The sequence below is a fragment of the Triticum urartu genome, chromosome 3A (assembly GCF_056163025.1).
Source record: "Triticum urartu cultivar PI428250 chromosome 3A, HENAU_Tu73, whole genome shotgun sequence".
Lineage (NCBI taxonomy): Eukaryota > Viridiplantae > Streptophyta > Magnoliopsida > Poales > Poaceae > Triticum > Triticum urartu.
The window spans coordinates 368,963,002-368,971,386 of NC_141875.1; the positions used below are offsets into that span (position 1 = coordinate 368,963,002).

Below are 8,385 nucleotides of genomic sequence, written 5' to 3' on the forward strand. Positions count from 1 at the left end.
GTCCGTAGTTAGTAGCTAGATGGCTTCCTCTCTCTCTTTTGATTCTCAATACAAATGGTCTCTTGGAGATCCATATGATGTAACTCTTTTTGCGGTGTGTTTGTTGGGATCCGATGCACTTTGAGTATATGATCAGATCTATCTTTTTATCCATGAAAGTTATTTGAGTCTTCTTGGATCTCTTATATGCATGATTGTTTATAGCATCGTATTTCTTCTCTGATATTTGGGTTTTGTTTGGCCAACTTGATCTATTTATCTTGCAATGGGAAGAGGTGCTTTGTGATGGGTTCAATCTTATGGTGCTTGATCCCAGTGATAGAAGGGGAACCGACACGTATGTATCGTTGCCATTAAGGATAACAAGATGGGCTCTATTTCTACATAAATAGATCTTGTCTACATCATGTCATCATTCTTATTGCATTACTCCATTTCTATATGAACTTAATACACCAGATGCATGCTGGATAGCGGTCGATGTGTGGAGTAATAGTAGTAGATGCAAGCAGGAGTCGGTCTACTAATATTAGACGTGATGCCTATATAATGATCATTGCCTCGATATCATCATGATTATTTGAAGTTCTATCAATTGCCCAATAGTAATTCATTTACCCACCATTTGTTATTTTTCTCGAGAGAAGCCACTAGTGAAACCAACGGCCCCTAGGTCTCTTCCTTAATGTACTTGCCTTTGCAATCTATTTTCCTTTGCTTTTATTTTGAGATCTATTAAACCAAAAATACAAAAATACCTTGCTGCAATTTATTTTATTTGGCATTCGATCTATCAAACTATTACAACTCTCTCATGTCTGTTTGCCAATTTCTGGCGCCGTTACCCGAAAGGGATTGACAACCCCTTTAACACGTCGGGTTGCGAGTATTTGTTATTTGTGTGCAAGTGCTATTTACGTAGTGTTGCTTGGTTCTCCTACTGGTTCGATAACCTTGGTCTCATCACTAAGGGAAATACCTACCGTTGATGTGCTGCATCATCCCTTCCTCTTTGGGGAAATACCGACATAGTTCTAGCAGACATCAAAAGGAATTTCCGGTGCCATTGCCGGGGAGACATCATCGACATCTAACAGGTTCCTAATCACAAATCTCATCTCCTTGCAATATACATTATTTTCCATTTCCTCTCCCCCACTTCACAAAAAAAATTGCCGTTTTATTCAGCCTCTTTTTTGTTTGTCGTTTCCTCGTCAGTTATCCTTTGCTTGCAATCATGAGTGATTTTGGTATGGCAGCAACAGATGATGGCCTAACTCCTAAGATTGGACGAATGGGCAATCTGGATGCTAAAACTTTTATCTTGGGGCAAGGGAATGTTATGGTGAAAGAACTTATCCAAGAATTTTTCAATTGTGTTAGAAATCTAAGTCTTGATGATGCTCCTATACTTAGAAACACTAGATCTTATGTGGATGCTATTTCAGCACTAGTTTTGAAACTTGAAAGGAAATTTATCCGTACTCATCCTACTTTGCAAAGGTTGTTTTTTGAGCTTCCCATTGTAAAGAATCCTAAGGCTAAAAAGTTGGCCACTCTTGTTCTTATGAATGAATTTGACTACATAATACAGGAAGCTAGGGAAATCTTTGTTTTTATGGTATGAATCGTGAAAAGCCCGTGATAGATGAAATTCTTTGTAATAATGATTATGTGTTAAGGAATTTGCTTGGGGATAATCAAATCTTTGATGAGAATCTTAAAAAGGAAGTCCCCATTTCAGATGTAATCCAACAAGTTTTAAATAATGTTAATCAACAATACTCTTGGATTGTTGCCAGAAATCAAAGGGGTTATGATGATAAGCAACTTAGTAGTGCTAAAGTTTCTATGGGCAATATGTTTTATGTTGTTTTTACAAGACCTCATGACAAAAACACCTCTAAGGAAATTAAGGGCAAAGATGACAAAACTTAGATCCTTGCTTTATGCCTAGCTAGGGGCGTGAAACGATAGTGCTTGTTGGGAGGCAACCCAATGAATAAAATTTATTTTTTCCTTAGTGTTAGCACAATTATGCTACTGTTATGATTGTGTTTTTGTGTTGTAGTTAGTGTTTGTGCCAAGTAAAGCCTTTAGGATCTTCTTGGGTGATAGTTTATTTGATCTTGCTGAAAAACAAAAACTTTCATGCTCATGAAAATAATTTTCATTTTTTAACAGAAGCGCGATAAAATACCAATTCTTTTTGCAGAAGATTAATATACAAATTGCTCAGCTTGTCCTAATTTTTCAGAATTTTTGGAGTTACATAATTATTCAAAATACCCAGATTGCTACAGACTATTCTGTTTTTGACAAATTCTGTTTTCTTTGCGTTGTGTGCTTATTTTGATGATTCTATGGTTTTATTTGAAGATTTTTTGCCATAGAAAAGTTGAAATACAGTAGATATAATGCAAGAATAAAATATGAATTGGTTTGCAATAGTACTTATAGTAGTGATTTGTTTTCTTATACTAATGGATCTCACGAAGGTTTTGTTCAGTTTTGTGTGATTGAAGTTTTCAAGTTTTGGGTGATGTTACGATGGATGAAGGAATAAGGAGTAAGAAGAGCCTAAGCTTGGGGATGCCCATGGCATCCCAAGATATTAAGAGAAGCAAGCAACTAAGCTTAGGGATCCCCCGAGTGGCATCCCCTCTTTCTTCTAACGACCATCGGTATTTTACTCGAAGCTATATTTTTATTCATCACATACTATGAGTTTTTCTTGGAGTGCCTATTATGATACGAGTCTTTGCTTGTGTTGCTTGTGTTTTAGGTCTTGAATCCTTTCTGGACACACCTATTTGAGAGAGCCAAAATTATGCCATGACTTGTTAGAATTAATCTCTATGCTTCACTTCAATCTTTATGAGCTATGGAATTGCTCTAGTGCTTCACTTATATCTTTTTGAGCACGGTGTGCTTTAGTATTTTTGAAGAAATAATCTCATGCTTCACTTAGATTTATTTGAGAGTTAGTAAAATATTTAAGAAATTCTCTCTTGCTTCACTAATTAATTTGAGAGAAAGAAATATTATGCTCATGATCTTCACTTATATTTGTTTGAGCTTATCAAAAGCAACACATGAAAATTAGTTCCAAAGTGATAGATATTCAAGAAGTATATAATAAAAACTTTCATGAAGATCATTGGACAAAATCAACTTGATTCTTTGTAACAGTTTTGAGATATGATGATGTGATATGTGAGTCATGTTGATGAGTAATTATGCTTTAGTAAGAATATTGGTGTTAAGGTTTGTGATTCCCTATGTGAAAGGATCGATATGGTTGACTAGAGGGGGGGTGAATATGCAACTAACAATTTTTTGCTTTTCTTCACCAAATTAAACTTAGCATCAAAGTAGGTTGTCTAGATATGCAACTAGGTGAGCAACCTATATTATGCAACAACAACTAGCACACAAGCAAGCAATGGATACAACACAATATAAGCTTGCACAAGTAAAGGTAAGAGATAACCAAGAGTGGAGCCGATGGAGACGAGTATGTGTTACCGAAGTTCCTTCCCTTTGAGAGGAAGTATGTCTCCATTGGAGCGGTGTGGAGGCACAATGCTCCCAAAGAAGACACTAGGGCCATCGTATTCTCCTCACGCCCTCACACAATGCGAGATGCCATGATTCCACTATTGGTGCCCTTGAAGGCGGCCAAACCTTTACAAACAAGGTTGGGGCAATCTCCACAACTTAATCGGAGGCTCCCAACGACATCATGAAGCTTCACCACAATGGAACATGGCTGCGCGGTGACCTCAACCGTCTAGGGTGCTCAAACATCCAAGAGTAACAAGATCCGCAAGGGATTAGTGGGGGAATCAAATTTCTCTTGGTGGAAGTGTAGATCGGGGCCTTCTCAACCAATCCCTAGAAAATCAACAAGTTTGATTGGCTAGGGAGAGAGATCGAGTGAAAATGGAGCTTTGAGCAACAATGGAGCTTGGGGAGGGAAGAGGCGGTCTTCTTGGGGAAGAATACCCCCTTTATATAGTGGGGGACAAGATCCAACTGTTATCCACCCACTCAGCCTGCGAGACGCGGTACTACCACACACGCTCGAGGTACTACCGCACGGCGCTACGATATAATCGCACCTTGTTGTGGTACTACCGCTCGTGCGATACAAGCCGGGTGAGGTCCTGTTGCACTAGGAAACGAGCGGTAGAACCGCCAGAGCGATACTACCGCGCGCTCCTGCGATACTACCACAGGGCAGGGCTCAACTGGGCTGGGAAAAAGCACTGACTAAATAAATTTCGTCCGTGACTACTTCTGCTGAGTTTGGGAAGTGTGAAAATCCGGCACGGTACTACCACTCGCAGGGAGCAGTACTACCGCGTAGGGGCGGAAGTAAAAAATTACTTCCGCGCCTACTTCCGCGTGCGCCAGTGTTTTAGGCTAGAGGCAGGGTACTACCGCTCGTGAGGAGCAGTACTACCGTGTGGCGCGGTACTACCACAAGCCAGGGTGGTACTACCACGGGCCCCTGTGGTACTACTGCTCCCTTGAGAAGTACTTCTGCATGCCACATAACCTATAGCACTTTGGAGGCCTTCATCTCGTAGCGACAAGGATAAATGGATGGTGCTCCAATGAAGCGAAGGAAAGGTGGTGCAAAGGAACAGATGTGTATGTGTTGATTCCACCCTAACCTTTCCGCAACGGACCCCCTCTTAATAGTACGGCTTTCCTACGACTCAAATCCACCGAAAAGAAATGTAGAGAACCGTCGTCTTCGATAGGCTTCGAGGGGCAGCGAATCGTCTTGTACCTAGGCATGGGATAACTGAAATGCTGAATGCACACGATTAGTCCACAAATGTACTATCATCAATCACCAAAACCACATAAGGAGAAATATGCCCTTACAATCTCCCCCTTTTTGGTGGATTGATGACAATACGGGATTTGCACATAAGGATATGAAATGAACATAAGCAAACCCAACATCTATAAAAATAGAAAGGCTCACCCTAGATGTGTGCACTCTATAGATATGCTTTGGACTACACGGCACACATACTAGGATCAACACTCCCACTATATTTTATAGACAAGGCAAAACCTGCAACAATATAAGTGACAATAAGCATTGAGGCAAGGTAAAGTAAGTGAGGATGAAGTAAAGGGCACAAGATAACATAAGCTCACAATCTACTAAACATACTAGACAATAAGATAAGCTTGAGTGCATATGTCTCACACCATATGATAGAGTAAGCCTCCTGGTCTCACATGCACACCAACACAAACCAACAAACCAAAGCAACAAAGGTTCAACGAAATGAAAGCAAAGAGACACAAGACTCGCAAATCCTACACTCTCTCCCCCTTTGGCATCGAGACACCAAAAAGGAAAAGAGGACACCTACGACATAGGTGGTAGCTCCCACTGACGAGATCACCCAACAAGCTCCTCATGTGTCTCAGTAGAAGGAATGGACTCATCTTCTGACTCCCACTGATATCCTTGCTTCATCATCCAGGCAGCCTCAGGAGTGATGTTCTTCTCGGACCTGCTCGAGACTAGCTCGCCAAGCTTCCTCAAGATCCTCTTATCCAGGCAGCCTCAGGAGTGCGGCTCTCCTTCTGAGCAACGTGGGCCTGGTACTGACCCTTGGCTTGCATGCAGAATAGAGACTTCACCTTGGCCTTGAGCTTCTTAGCCCAAGATGGCTCAGTAGATGGAGGTGAATACCCCGTAGAACCATCCTCAGCCTCCTCCTCCTCAAACTCATCCTCATCAACATCCATGCGTGTAGCCTCGGCCTCAGCCCGGGTAGTGGTGTTAGCCCACTTGTTCTTCCAGCGCAGCTTAATGGGCCCATGGCGAATCCAGTAGGGAGCAAGAAACTCTTCGCCCAAAAAGAGCTTCTCCCAAGTCTTCGAGATCAAGAGGAACAAGTAAGGTCCATAGATTGGCACCTTACGATGGAACACAGCAAACTGAAGCTCACTCCACATGATGTGAGAGATATCAAGTGGTTCAGGTTGTTGATGATGGGCTTCCTCACACATGAGCATCATGTCCATGAGATAATAGTGCACCTTGTCCTTGTCGCCTATGCGAGGAAACAGAGAGTTGCGGAAGATCCGGTGCATGATGTCAATAAACCGGTTCAGCACAAACGACTTCTTGCCACTAAGGAGGGTCTTCTCAACAAGAAACGGTTGAAGCTTGTTCTTGTCAGCAGACTATGGGTTGGCATCTGGGCGGTCACCAACGGGCACATCAAGCCCCTCATCGCGAATGTTCAACATAGCCATGAACTCCTTCCACTCAGCATACATCATCTTGCCATTTGTCATCCATGTCATGGTCCACTTCTCATCCGTGTGGAAGTAGACAGAGGCAAAGAACTGAGCCACCAGCTCTGGGTCAAAGTCAAGATGGAAAGTGATGATGTCCTCAATACCAAATTGCTCCACCAAGTCTAGAGGCTCACCAAAATATGCTCGGTTCTTCTTCAGATGTTCCATGTCAATCCATTGAACTAGTACATAGATGTTCTGCTTGGCATTGAACACGTCTAGGTAGATGAGATTCTATTTCTTTGTCCAAAACAAGTCATTTCCCCTGCTGACTTCCCTAGGCCTGACATAGGGATTGAGCTTTCTTCAAATCAGAAACTCTGCTTGAGGCATTTCATCCATGCCCACAGATGGCTCCTTGATCTTGCTAGCTGTGGTCTTGACATGGCGTTGTGGGGCACCGGAGCCCTCAGGGGCTTCTTGCTTGTGAACACACTTGGAGCTTGTGTCACGGTTGGGATTCGAGCGCCTTGCATTGGAACCGGAGCCTATTGGAAATATGCCCTAGAGGCAATAATTAAATGGTTATTATCATATTTCCTTGTTCATGATAATTGTCTATTGTTCATGCTATAATTGTATTAACCGGAAACCATAATACATGTGTGAATACATAGACCACAACATGTCCCTAGTAAGCCTCTAGTTGACTAGCTCGTTGATCAATAGATGGTTATGGTTTCCTGACCATGGACATCGGATGTCGTTGATAAAGGGATCACATCATTAGGAGAATGATGTGATGGACAAGACCCAAATCTAAGCATAGCACAAGATCGTGTAGTTCGTTTGCTAGAGTTTTTCTAATGTCAAGTATCATTTCCTTAGACCATGAGATTGTGCAACTCCCGGATACCGTAGGAGTGCTTTGGGTGTATCAAATGTCACAACGTAACTGGGTGGCTATAAAGGTGCACTACAGGTATCTCCGAAAGTGTCTGTTGGGTTGGCACGAATCAAGACTGGGATTTGTCACCCCGTATGACAGAGATGTATCTCTGGGCCCACTCGGTAATGCATCATCATAATGAGCTCAATGTGACTAAAGAGTTAGCCACAGGATCATGCGTTATGGAATGAGTAAAGAGACTTGCGGTAACGAGATTGAATGAGGTATGGGGATACCGACTATCGAATCTCGGGCAAGTAACATACCGATAGACAAAGGGAATTGTATACGGGATTGATTGAATCCCCGACATCGTGGTTCATCCGATGAGATCATCGTGGAACATGTGGGAGTCAATATGGGTATCCGTAGGGTCTACATACTTAAGGTTCGGTGATGCTAGAGTTGTATTGGGAATAGTATGTGGTTACCGAAGGTTGTTTGGAGTCTCGGATTAGATCCCGGACGTGATGAGGTACTCCAAAATGGTCTACAGGTGAAGATTGATATATTGGATGAAGGGTATTAGAGTCTAGAATTGTTCTGGGAGTACCGGGTGACGACCAGCGTGACCGAAAGGAGTTTCGGAGGCCCCAACAAGCGTCGGGGCCTTATGGGCCAAGGGGAGGGGGCACACCAGCCATCTAAGGGGCTGTGTGCCCCTCCCACCACATCTCACGTAACCTAGAGAGGTGGCGGCGCCTCCCCTAGGGCAGCCACCCCTCCCGGCTTGGGGGCAAGTTTCCTAGGGGTGGGGGCACCCAAACCCATCTAGGGTTTCCCCTGTGGCCGCCGCCCCTCCCCTAGGGAAACGCTAGGGCGCCTCCTCCTTCCCCCTTCCCCCTATATATAGTGAGGGAGAGAGAGGGCAGCCACACACCCCTTCCCAGGCGTAGCCCTGTTGGGGAACGTTGTAATTTCAAAAAATGTCCTACGCACACGCAAGATCATGGTGATGCATAGCAATGAGAGGGGAGAGTGTTGTCCATGTACCCTCGTAGACCGAAAGCGTTAGCACAATGTGGTTGATGTAGTCATACGTCTTCACGATCCGACCAGGCAAGTACCGAACGCACGACACCTCCGAGTTCAGCACACGTTCAGCCCAATGACGTCCCTCGAACTCCGATCCAGCCGAGTGTTGAGGGAGAGTT

General features: G+C 43.4%; 1 pseudogene; it reads right to left on the reverse strand.

Annotated features, from left to right (window-relative positions):
- Window positions 1–5,574: 5,574 nt before the first annotated feature.
- LOC147979731 (uncharacterized) lies at window positions 5,575–6,510 on the reverse strand (annotated as a pseudogene).
- Between the last annotated feature and the right edge of the window lie 1,875 nt (window positions 6,511–8,385).